Consider the following 13,116-nt stretch of genomic DNA (forward strand, 5'->3'; position numbering starts at 1 on the left):
AAATAATTTTAATCTTGTAGAAACATTTCAGGAATAGAACAAGGAACTCTTAAGTACCCTATACCCAGAATTGGCAGCTGTTAACATTTTATTGCAATTGCTTTATTTGCTCTATAATTTTTTTCTGAACTATGAGAATAGTTGTACATATCATGCCTCTTTAATCCCTAAATACTTCCTAAAAAGGATATTCTCTTACAAAAATCACAATAAAATTAAAATGTCAAGAAATTTGACATTGAAAAACTTTTATTTAGCCTGTCACCCATAGTCCATTTTTGCTTATTGATCCACTAATGTGATTTATATTAATTTCCCCCGCTACAGGATCCAGTCTAGGATCTGGTAGGTGTTACATTTGGTTATTCTATCTCTTTTAATTTGGAAAAATTTTATAACTCCCTTTTTTTTTTGCCTTTTATGACACTGACATTTTAAGATAGAGCACGACCCCTTTTAAAATAGGATATTTATGATTTTGAGTCGTTTTGGTGTTTCCTCACGATTGGGTTCAGGTTATGCATTCCCGGCTGGAACACTGTGGAAATGGTGTTGTGTCTTTACAGGCGTCATATCTGGATGCACAGGATGTCTACTGCCTTTCTTAGGTGAAATTACTTTTGATCACTAAGTCAGGGTGTTGTCTGGCTTCTCCAATATGTACTTACTATTTTTATCCCTTGCAATTTATCAGCAATCTTCGAGGATTTCTCAACTGCTGCACTACCTTGACATGTATCTGTTGGCGCTGGGAATTCTATAAGGAGCAGTTCTCCCTTCTCCCCATCCATTCTTTTTTATCAGTTTATTTTCATTGTGGACTCAAGCATCCCTTTTTTCAGTTGTTTATAACTCACTACCAGCCTTAATGCTTTTGCTGCCCAAATTGTCTTCGATTTGGCCACTGGAACCCAATCCAGCCAGCTTCAGTGTCCTTGTGACCTGCCCCCATTACTTTTTTGAGCCTTTTCTTTCTTTCTGGCACAAGATGTTCCAGTTTCATCTGGTACCTTTCCTGGCCCCGCCCTGAAGTCCACCATTTCATTTCTCCTAGGAGTCCTAGACTCTTAATCTCCAGATTCTAATAACAGTTAACTTCTGGGTGATGCATTTTGGGATACTTGTTCATGTATTTTTGTGCTTTCCTGTTTTGCTTGAATCTTTAAAATAATGAGCACATATCTTTTCCCCCACAAAAGTCATAAAGATATTAGGAAAAAACCAACAACCACTCTGAGCTAGATTGCTGACAAAGTGAAGCTTCCAATTGGTACCAGCCGCACCCCCCCCCTCCCCCCCACACACACTCACATATCTATGCCTCCTTTCCTCTGACTGCACTTAGCAGGACAGGCAGAAATCACCCTTGGACTCACATCAGACGTTCAATCTTGGGACCCTCAGACAGGAACTTCACAGGGAGGTCGGGAGTTCGCACACTGCAGACACGAAAACATGAGGTCTAAAAGCGAAAGGAAAAGGGGGGTCTTCTCCCTCCTCAGGGCTGCAGTGGGCTTGGGAGTCCTTGCTGAGGGCCGCACTCAGAGCTGCCTTTCCCGCCCACAGGTGAGGGGGGCAGCTTCTCAGCCACCGTGAGCTCCGGGTCCCTCTCCCCCTGACACTCATCAGAACAGCACAGAACCTAATTGTGGTCGTTTGGGTGAACGGGAGGGCGCTCAGTCCTATGTAGACTAGAAATAGCGAGAGTGGCATCCTCACCTCGTCCTTGATCACAGAGGAAAAGCTTTCCGTTTTCCACTGTTAGGTCTGATGCCAGCTGTGGGCTTTTCATATACGGCCTTTATTATGTTGAGGTAATTTCTCTCTATTCTAGTTTGTTCAGAGTTTTTATCATGAGAGGGCATTGAAATGTACCAAACATTTTTCTGCACCTACTGAGGTGATTATACTATTTTTTAAAAAATTTTCTTAATGCGGTGTATCACAATTGATTTTCATATGTTGAATCATTCTTGTGTCCTAGAGATAAATCCTACTTGGTCACAGCGTATGATCCTTTTAATGTGCTGTTGAATTTGGTTTGCTGGTATTTTGTTGAGGATTTATGTGTATTTGTATACTATGTGTTTATATGCTGGTCTATCGTTTTCTTTTGTTGTGGTATCTTTGTCTAGCTTTGATATAAGAGCAAAGCTGGCCTCAAAAAATGAGTTTGGAAGGTTCCCTTCCCTTTCAGTTTTTTGGGAAGAGTTTGAGAAGGCTTGGAATTAATTCTTCTTTGAATTGTTGGTAGAATTCGCCAATGAAAACTTTTGGTCCCGGACTCTTACTCCATTTTTATTTGCTAAATGTGGCAACTCTTAACACCAGTGGAGGAATGAGGATCAGAGGGCTTCCTGGAGAAGGAGGCACCTGTATGAAGACGCAGACACGCCAGCGTGTGTGTGGAATAGTAAGCAGTAGGGTGTGGAGTTCTGGGAAACTCTACCTCCCCCTCTCCAGATTCTGGAAGCTTTTTCTCTCTCATGAAAAGATGAGACTTAGATAATAACAATTCTAGCTATTCCCACTGGAGTATTTACCATGTGCCAGATATCATCAATTTACCATAATCATGTCAATTCTCTTTCAACTTTCCTCCGAGGCAGTTGTTCTCATTCTGCAGTTGAGGAAACTGGGTCTGAGAGAGTTGGTGTGATTTGCCCCAGATTATTCAGGTTGTGAAAGAACCAGAATTCAATTCAGGTGGGTTTGGCTTCACAGCCTGTGTGCTCACAGGCGGTTTAGGTCGCTATGGGCTCCACAGAAGAACTGGACATTTTGTGGAATCAGCTTAAATGTCTGCAGCATTGGTGTCCTGTGTTTTCACTTTGCACTGAGCCCCACAAATTGCGTAGCCAGTTCCGTCTAGCACAGTGTCTGGCACAAAATGGTCATTCATTGTGTGTTTATTGAATGAAGTAATGAATGCCCAGCATTCATTGGGTGGTTGGCAAAAGCAGGCTACCTGGGCAGATCCGGAGGAACTGTTCTTCTAATGTCTTCAAGTGCAAAAATAAAGAAGCTGGAGCCCAGTCTTGCCATTTGACTCTTCCCCTGTGTCCCCCAGTCTTCACACCTCTCCCTGATTACGTGTGGGTCAGATTTGTTTATTTTAAACTGCTATTCTATTTCTCTTCCCATGGCATGGAAAATTCTTGGTATCGGGCAGCCTCAGGGCAACACTATTTTTATTTCCCCAACAGAATTATGGGTTATAGGGTCAGTTGCTTTTCCCCAGCAGAGAGGCTGTGGGCAAAATTGGATGAAGAGGCTGCTGCAGAGGGCTGGTTGGGATGGGTTCCAGAGAGACTGGGCATGTTGATCTGAAACACATTTAGCATGATCCGCATGGGGAGGAGGGAGGAAAGGCTTTGCTAAGATCAATCAGACGTCTCTGTTGTGTAGGGCAACCCCAAACATGTCTTCAAACCCTAGAGCTGGATGGAGCTGCAGGGATGACCTAGGCCAAAGGTCAGCAAACTGCAGTTCACAGGCCAAATCTGGCCCATGGCCTGGTTCTTTAAATAAAATTTTATTGGAACTTGGCCAGGGCCATCCATTTGCATATTGTCTATGGCTGCTTTCATGTTACAACAACAAGGTTGAACTGTTATAATAGAGACTGTGTGGCCTGCAAAGCCAAAAATATTTATTATCTGGCCCTCTATAAACCAAGCATGTTGACCACTAACCTGGACAGGGAACTCTCCAAATATGCTATGTGAACCTTACTAGTCCTTCTGGATGTTCTATAAAAAAGATCAAATATATTTGAAAAAAAGCACAGACTATCTACCCTTTGGGGCCTCACAAACATGTTACCCTTTTGTAGCTGACCCTGCCCAAGCTCTGTCCATATGTCCTGCACACTCTGCTGACGGTTAGCACTTGTGGCCCTTGCCCTGGGTTCTTCTTCTCTTTTCCTCCTCGCCCAGGGAGTACACTTGCAGGGCAAACTGGAAGCATCTGAGAGTCAGTGCCCCTGAAAGCAGACCTCAAGCAATGATGGGTAGTAGTAGAGAGAAAATTCCACACCTCCCTTGCTTATTGGTTGGGACAACGCTGAGGCATGTTCTATACTGTCTCCCAGGGCTCAACGGTGGGATCAAGACCCCGTGCCCACAGACAGGGTCAATCTGCTCATGAATGCATCCTTTACTGATTGTTCTCACTTCCTCTGGTGGAGTTCTCTGAAGTCACTTCCCAAACAAATTATATCTTAGAGCATACTTCAGGGGGAACCCAAACTAAGATACCTGTCAATTAAAGGCTCTGAGAAGTCCTTAATGAAGGACTTAATGAAGGACTTCTCAGAGGCTTTTTATGATCTGGCCTCTATCCGACTTCCCAAATGAATTTTACTCAAATCTCCTTCACCCATATTAAACTTTTTTTTTCAATTTATTGAACCTGCCATACTGGTAATGATGTTACTCTCTTTTCTCATTGCCTTGCCAATTCCTACTTATTTTTCAAGCCTTAGAAAAAATGTCATATCATCTGGAAAGTCATCCCTCCTAAAATATCCCCAACGTCAGGGTCAGGTGTCTCTGCTGGTGTTTCGGTGCTTCCCCATCATGGCACTCACTGGACCACGTAATTCCCAGTTTGTGTGCACCGTCCCTCCAAACCATGTAGCTTCTTAAGAACAGGACCATGTGTGTCCTGCTTCCCCATTGTATCCCAGAACCCAGCAGAAGTACTTTATAAACACGTCAACCGTGTGGATGGTTGGAGCCTTTGGGTGAGAGAGGACTAGCTCACGGGTCCTGGACTGGTTTCTGGGTCAGACTTTCACCAGGCTCCTTGGCGCCCTCTTCTCAGCTGGGTCTTTCCCTGGACTTGCTGAGCCCAGTTTCAGCAAGAATCTTGCTCAACCAGTTTAGTGACACTCCTCTTACCCTTGATATCTTAGTCATTTTACATCCATTCCTTCATTCTGCTCATTGACTATATACCCCACTTACCCCTGCTGTCTTCAGAGTTGCGTTCAATCTCTCTCCTCCATTGTAGTAGTCTTGAACAAAGTCTTCTTTGCCTGTTTAACTTGGAGTTGAGTTCAATTCTATGCTGAAATCTCTCTCTCTTCTACTGCTGTAACTTGAATAAAATGAGTCAAGAGGATAGACACCTATTTCCTGTCTCATTCCTCACCATTTATCTTCTATTTACCGAGTCCCAGGCACATAGAGCTATGACCTTTCCTTGCATTTACCATACACATTCTTGCCTCTTGCTGTTCTTCTTGGAAAAAAGGGACTATTTTATATTCTCTGTTTCATGCCCTCCAATTGTGAATAATCTCCCAAAGGATTCCAAGGAATATCCAGAATCATCACTGGACAGATTTCCCAAGACATAAGTGTTTTTTGAATGCGTATGACGTGCCAAACACTGTTCTAGGGACCAGGAGAGGCAGTTTTCTCAGGTTGGTTTTCTCCCGGAAGAAGACCCTGAAACAAAGACTTAGGTGAAGTGAGCTTATAGCAAAGCAATCCTAGGAAGCAAAAGTGAGGAAATTGGGAAAGTGAATTAAGAAAATAAGAGAAGGCAATAAAGGTATGTGGGTCGACCACCACTATAGGTAACTGAGGCTCAATCTCGCTAGGGACCTCTGAGAATCTGTATTGGGCTTGCCTCATAATCACAGAGTGGGGAGGCTGGAGGACTTTGACTTTGGTCATTGACTTTCTCCCCTATTGGTTGAGAGTTGCTCCTGGGATTTTTACTTGTTGATTGATTTTAGAGTGGGGGAGGGGAGGAGGGAGAGAGAGAGGAAGAAAGATCAATTTGTTGTTCCACTTAATTATGCATTCATTGGTTGCCTCTTGTATGTGTCCTGACCTGGGGTTGAACCCACAACATTGACACATCGGGATATGCTCTACCCAACTGAGCTACCTGACCAGGGCTGCTTCTGGGGGCTTTAGCTCTTTTCCATGCTGTGGCTTCCTCTGCCTGCTATAAAGCAAACTCTCAGAGCTGCAGAGAAGAGTGAAAATGGTATGTGAGGCAGGAAGTTGTCAGTGTGCTGGCAGGGTATAGGTGAACTCAGGTATGCTGAGAAATACATGCTGGGCACCAGCATCATCTGCTACAGGGTGACATTTAGAGCTATTTGTATGACATGAGCACAGACCAATTAGAATAGATGCTGACTGTGCACATCTACTGTGGACCTGCTCATGAATGCACACATATCAGCTCTTTCAAAGACACAGACATGAATAAGAATCTCAGTTCTCAGGCTGAGATGCTCCAGGAACAACTGATATGATTTCCATGATGACATGGTCCTTTAGAGCTTTGGCATCAGCCCCAAATCAGCTCAGAACAGTTGAAATGAAGATCTGAGACATTAGCATAATCAGGTTGGTTTTTTGTGCAGTCTCAGAGCAAAAAAAAAAGCTTCCCACTCCTTTTCGCCCGATCACCCGCCTCTAACTTAATTTCAAAGGGTTCCAAGAGTCAAGAAACCCCACTTCCTTCCTACTGGTCACCCCAGAGGTTAGAAGTGATTTCCATTCTTCACCTCTCCCCCCTTCCAGATTTCAGAGGAGGCCCGGGTGGAGGGAAATCTCGCCTGGACAGCTCACGAGCTGCCACATTTCTCTGCAATTTAATGTCTTCATGATTCCACACATGCTTTTCAGGGGGAATCAAAACTCCTTCCTTGAAGACCGAAAATCGAAGATCCTTTAGGAACGTCTTTGTGGTTCTCTTTTCCTTCTTTTAATTTCACTATTGATTTTCATTAAGCCCTTTAGTGGCCCCCAGTACCTACAGATTTCTCTCCTTCAGAAAGAGAGATTTTGAGAAAGCAGCCAGTTCCAAGCGTGTATAGGCCCTTAGAGATGCGGTAGCTTACCATCAAATAAGCCCTCATCCTGAGCCTAAGGCCTCCATCTCCCTCTGGGTGAAAGGTCCAAAGATTTCCCAGAATTCACCTGTCCGGCTATAGGCTGCGAATCTGTTTGAGGTCAAAGTATACCTTTAAGGTAAAAAAGAAACGAATGAAAAGTAAATGTGGCCTGTGGAGTTTGAGTACGAAGACAGATCATTGAATTTTGAAATGGCTTTACCTTATAAGTAAAAAATGTGCCTTAAAGAAAAATGGCTGGGCTGGCTGAGGTCCCCAAGTCAAGAGGACGTAGGTGTGCTCATGTGGCTGTGCCCCAGGGAGTCACAGCTGGCCAGCGTTCCAGGTCCTGGCTCCTCTGTCCTAAGGGCTTATCCACTCTACAAGGCCTTCATTGGCCCCTACACCATGGGGACACCTTCTTCTCTGTGTCTTTGATCTTGAGAATATTCTCTGTACTGCTTATTTGCTGGTTCTGAGCTAACCTGGAGTGAAAGAAATCTTCGTTTAAAGCTTAAATCTCCTCACCAGTTTCATAAACTAGCACTGTCTTTGTAATGAGACCCAGCTCACTCGTCGCCGTCCGAGTATGCTGTGTTTTCTTAGCATGATATTGTCCTGCATCCAAGCAAATGTCCCAATGCTTCCTTTCCCACTTCTCCTGTTGGAAAAGGACCCATTCATTCTCTTAATTGCTTATTCAGTATTCATTGAGCACTTACTATGTTCTAGGTGTTGAAATACGATACAAGACAGGCAGGGCGCTTGCTTTTAAAGATGTTACAGGCCAGCACATGGCCACATGCATTGTGTGACTTATGGGGCACTTCCAAAACAAATATAAAGCATATCTTCATGTTTTTAGTCTAAAAGGTCTTGAGAAATGATCAGCTTTTCTTTTTTCTTTTTATCCTCTCTCTGCCCCCTCACTCTCTCCCCTCTCTCTCTTTCTCTAGGACACCTTCTTCTCACTGACTGCTAGCTCTCTCTGTACTGAGCTTATGCCACAGATAGCCAAGGTCAAAAGGTAGCAAAATGGAGTAGAAGAGACACGTTTTGAAGTGATTAAAATTCGTCCATATGCTCCCTGGCATCTTGTTATAATTTTCTTTTAAAAACTCTTGGCTTACACAAAAGAATATGAGAAGGGAGCGGGGAGGAATTGGGGGGAACATCTGGTGGCTGTGCCCCCTTTTACTGAGTAAGGAAGAATCTGAGACCCGAGAGGAGTGGAGCAGGATAGAGCTGGGGAAAACTCAGGTTCCGACCCCCATCAGCATTTCTACCCCTCCACCTGGCATATGCCAGCCGGCCCAGGGGCTCCGCTGCCCACCTCCCTGCCTTCCCTGCCTCTTTCCTGCCTTTCACTTTCTTCAAGGAAAACGTGGCTATAGGACTCACAGATTTAAACATTCTATACCCTTTCCCTAAAGAAAGAATTCCCTGGAAAATGTAAACTAAATGACATAGAAAGATATTATACTGTCACTGTTTCCCCCAACTCTTTTTTTAAAAATTATATTTTATTGATTTTTTACAGAGAACAAGGGAGAGGAATAGAGAGTTAGAAACATCGATGAGAGAGAAACATCGATCAGCTGCCTCCTGCACACCCCCCACTGGGGATGTGCCTGCAACCGAGGTACATGCCCTTAACTGGAATCGAACCTGGGGCCCTTCAGTCTGCAGGCAGATGCTCTATCCACTCAGCCAAACTGGTTAGGGCTCCCCCTAACTCTTGACTCCCTTTGGGTTCTGGACATAAGAAATGCCACTGCTTCTTCCTTTTCCGTTCTTTTCTCTTTCTCCTCCTCATCTTCCTCCTTACTTTGGAGAATAATTTGTTGTAATAAGGTATAAACTTCAGTAATGGAGAAGCTGTCTTTTGGGGAGTTTTATATCCATTCATGTCGTCATAGAAAGCAGCCAGCCTTTGGCACAGAACTCGTGTGGGGTGGAATCCTAGTTTTATCTGCCAGTTACTGCTATGTGACCCTGTAATTGCTTTCTCTTTTGTGAAAAAAGTGATTATAACACCAATTTTAAAGTTGCTTACAAAATTCAGTAAAAGACCATGTGGCAATACTTGAGTGTACCTTATTCGGGGCAGCTATTAATAAAAAATAATGATGATAATTGTCTAGAATTTAGACAAATTAGAGTGGATATGAAACATGTATATAGACCCACTTTGATTTTTTTAAAAAATAATTTGTTTTAGTTTTTAATTATACTTGACATACAATATTATATTAGTTTCAGGTGTACAACACAGTGATTAGAGATTCATATACCTTAAAAAGTGATCACCCTGATTACTCTAGTATCCACACGGCAGCATTTTGAGTTATTACAATATTATTGTCTGTATTTCCTATGCTATACTACATGTCTTGTCACTAAATGAGTATGAAAAATCTTGTGTTCATTGTTGTTAGATGAGAATGTGGCTGAAGTATTGAGAGCTGGCAGCAGGAATGCATGGTGTTTCCTAAGTGTGCCGAAGTGGAAACATACTGAGTTCCTGATTTACACCGTCTGCCTCCAGAATTGGATAATTTTAAAACTGTATCCCCCAAAGGATCAAAGAGAAATGTGCATCCACATGTCCTCGATTGAAATTAGAGGAAAGGAGACTGGCACAATGAATCTTAAACATTGTTTTTAAATCATTATTGCTACGCATGTCCCCTTTTTTCTCCCATTGACCCCTTCTAGCCTGTCCTGCCCCCCCACCCCCAGGCCTTCACCACTGTATAGTCTGTGTCCATGGGTTATCCATATTTGCATACAAGTTCTTTGGTTGATCTCTTCCCACCCACCCACCCACACACCCCTGCCTTCCCTCTGAGATGTGAGTCTGTTCCATGCTTCTATGTCTCTGGATCTATTTTTATTAAGTTTACTTTATTCATTAGATTCCACATATGAGTGAGATCATGTGATACTTTCTCTGACTGGCTTATTTCACTTAGCATGATATTCTCCAGGTCCCTCCATGCTGTCTCAAAGATCCTTCTTTTTTGCTGCTGCATAATGTTCCACAGTGTAACTATACCACAGCTTTTTTAGACACGTATCTACTGATAGGCGTTTGGGCTGTTTCCAGATCTTAGCTATTGTAAACTGTGCTGCTATGAACATAGCGGTACATTCTTTCTGATTGGTGTTTTGGGATTGTTAGGATATATTCCTAGAATGGATCACTGGGGCAAATGGAAGTTCCGTATTTAATTTTTTGAGGAAACTCCATACTGTTTTCCATAATGGCTGGCAGTCTGCATTCCCACGAGCAGCATACTAGGGCTCCCTTTTCTCCACATCCTCGCCAGCACTTGTTGTTGGGTTGGTTGATGTGTTGATGGTAGCGATTCTGACAGGTGTGAAATGATACCTTATTGTCATTTTAATTTGCATCTCTCTGATGCTCAGTGACTTTGAGCATTTTTTCATATGTCTCTTGTTCATCTGTATGTCCACTTTGGAGAAGTGTCTATTTAGGTCCTTTGCTCATTTTTTAATTGGATTGTTTGCTTTCCTCTTATTAAGTTGTATGAATTGCTTTTTATGTTGTGGCAGTGCTGGCAGAAGCAATGGTTCAGGACTGCTAACACCACATATCCATTCACCAGCTGTCCTCCCCAGACTGGAGAGTTTAAGATTTATGGTCTTCTCTTCGACTATCCAATGGTCTTGGCTGTTCAACTATATTTCCTCCAGGAGGATCAGCTCTGTCTGCTGCTCAGATATTTGGATTAAACAACCATTTGGTAGCAACCAAAGAGCAAGCAAGTTTATTGAACACATGGATTTCCTTGAAGCAGACTGACAAAAAAAATCTGAGAGGGAAATTTATAAGAAAGAACATCATTGCATGATTTAAAGAAGAAAAATTATAAATTTATAGTTTAGCTGCAGAAAAATTAAGCAAGATGAAAATGTTTTAAGTTAATCAGAGGAAAAAATGTATTAGTAAAATGTGAGAGAGGGAGAGAGAGAGAGAGAGAAGAAAGAAGACTAACAACCACCTGCAGACAGAAGCAGAGATAAGAAACCAATGTAAGAGAGACAAGAGCAAGCCCTTGTTTGCTTTCTTTTACTGTTTGCAGCAGTTGGATGTTAATTGCATTTTTGTAAAATGCCCTGTACATTGTTGATAAACACAAATGCCCTTTTGTTCTTTGAATGTATAGATCTGTATGTGTGCATGATTGTTATTTGAGTGGGTTTTATTCCTTGCAAACAAGCGATCCCAAGACAGACTTGCGTCCATAATCTCACCTATGACAACCAGTAACATTTGCAAGATGGCACCTTTGTTCTAAGAGTAGAGCCGACGGTCCCGGGATTAGAACCACGGCATGAGGCTTCTGTGATCTGGGGTCTTAGCATCATGCTGATTGGTGTATCTGTCACTGATGCTCTAACATGTAGACATGTATTTGCTCAGTTTTCATTCTTTGCATGAGGTAAAAATAGATTCTATAATTGATATTCTCCTCAAAAGAGTGTGACTTCCCATCTGGGGTGGAGTTTCGAAGATTTCTTACTGGGAGCCCAGAGAGTCGGAGTGGCTCCAAGACTTCTGATCACACCGTTGGACAGGGGCTCTCTTTCCCGCCTCCAAAAGGTGTGAATTTGACCTTTTCACTGGTCACCAAGGTGGCCATATTCAGCTCCGTGCGACTCTGACGGAGACCAGCCCACAGAGTTCTATTTGAGGAGTGCCAACTGGCTCTCCAGGACCCAGCTGTCCCACTCTCTCCCGCACAGTGCCTGAAATGTGCACAGCTATTTTTGTTGCGTTGTAATATTATTGCTCAAAACAAAGTCTAATATTAACAAAATCAGCAAGGCCTACAGAGAGGGCAGAGAACTCTCAAACCTGCCAGTTGTACAAAAATCAAAACTCAGTGCTTCCGTTTCCTCATCTGTAAAATGATAACACTACTTCCCTAGAGTAATTAGGGGGGTCCAAGGAGCTAATATTTGCAGAGCCCCTAAGACGGTGCCTGGTGTGTAGCATGAGTGCTGTTGAACACAGGTACCTCCTGTTGGAGTGCTGAGAGAGGGCAGAGTGGGGCCCTTTCCCTCAATGGTATGCAAACGCTTGGGCTTAGAATGTCTGAGGGATGGAAAGTGAGGAGGGCCAGGGAGTCGGGTCCTGGTGGATTTGGAGCACTGTCAGATGGGAAAGCACTTCACCAGACCGAGGGTGAAGGCCTTCCTCCTAAAAGAGTTTTCTGAACGTGTGTCTGTGAGGCTTACTGTGCGGGGCAGGGGGGAAAAGGGGAGATGAGGGAGGAGACCTGGGAAGTGACAGTAATGTTACAATAAATAAGAATCTTTGTGAAAATCAGTCTCAAATGTTCAGGCATTGACTTCTGTGTGTGTGTGTAAATTTATATATAGATATGATTTAAACTCAGAAGAGGGGCTGTGGGTCCTTAGGACATGACCACTTTTAAATCATAATCTTAAGAGGTTGTTGGTCAAGCCATGGTCACAGATGGCAAGGATATTGTCGTTGTTGTTGTTTTTAGTTTTAAATCATGTTTACTTAGGAATAATTCACATACAATGAAATTCACCATTTTTAGAGTACAGTTCTAAGAGTTTGACAAATTACGTAGTCGTGAAACCACACTACAATCAAGATGCAGACCATTTCCAACCCCCCTAAAAGTTCTCTCATGCCCATTTGTGGACAACTCCACTTACCACCCACAGCCCTGGCCACTGATTTGTCCCGTTTCCCCACATGCCCCCCCCCCCCCATAATTTTGTCTTTTGCAAAATGTCAGTAAAGCTTCTTGGACCTTTGAACCAAGGTCACGTGGTAACAGCACTTCTAGCATCCTGTAGCCCTTATCATAATTATAATTATGCTCCATATGCAATTGATTAATACATTGTTCAGTGTCCCTTTCCCCTGCTAGACTGCTCCAGGCGTGTGTGAGGGCAGGGATGCTCTGGCTGGTTCATTACTGCATCCCCTGGGGTACCATGGAGTAAATGCTCAGCAAACGTCGCTTAATGAGTGAATGATGAGTGACTCCCTGACTGTAAGAAAAGTGCTCTGTCACCAGTGACTCAGCAGGAGCCAGGTGGTCTTCAGTGGTAAAGCATGTTGTAAAGCACCCAGAGACCATGTTATTCAGGCATTCCTGAGAGCGTGCATGGAGTTTGGAGTCATATTGTGTCTGAATATTAGCAACCAGAACCACCTAGACCCATGGTTGGCAAACTGGGGC

The sequence above is a fragment of the Myotis nattereri genome (genome assembly GCF_964212035.1).
Source record: "Myotis nattereri genome assembly, chromosome: 14".
Taxonomy (NCBI): domain Eukaryota; kingdom Metazoa; phylum Chordata; class Mammalia; order Chiroptera; family Vespertilionidae; genus Myotis; species Myotis nattereri.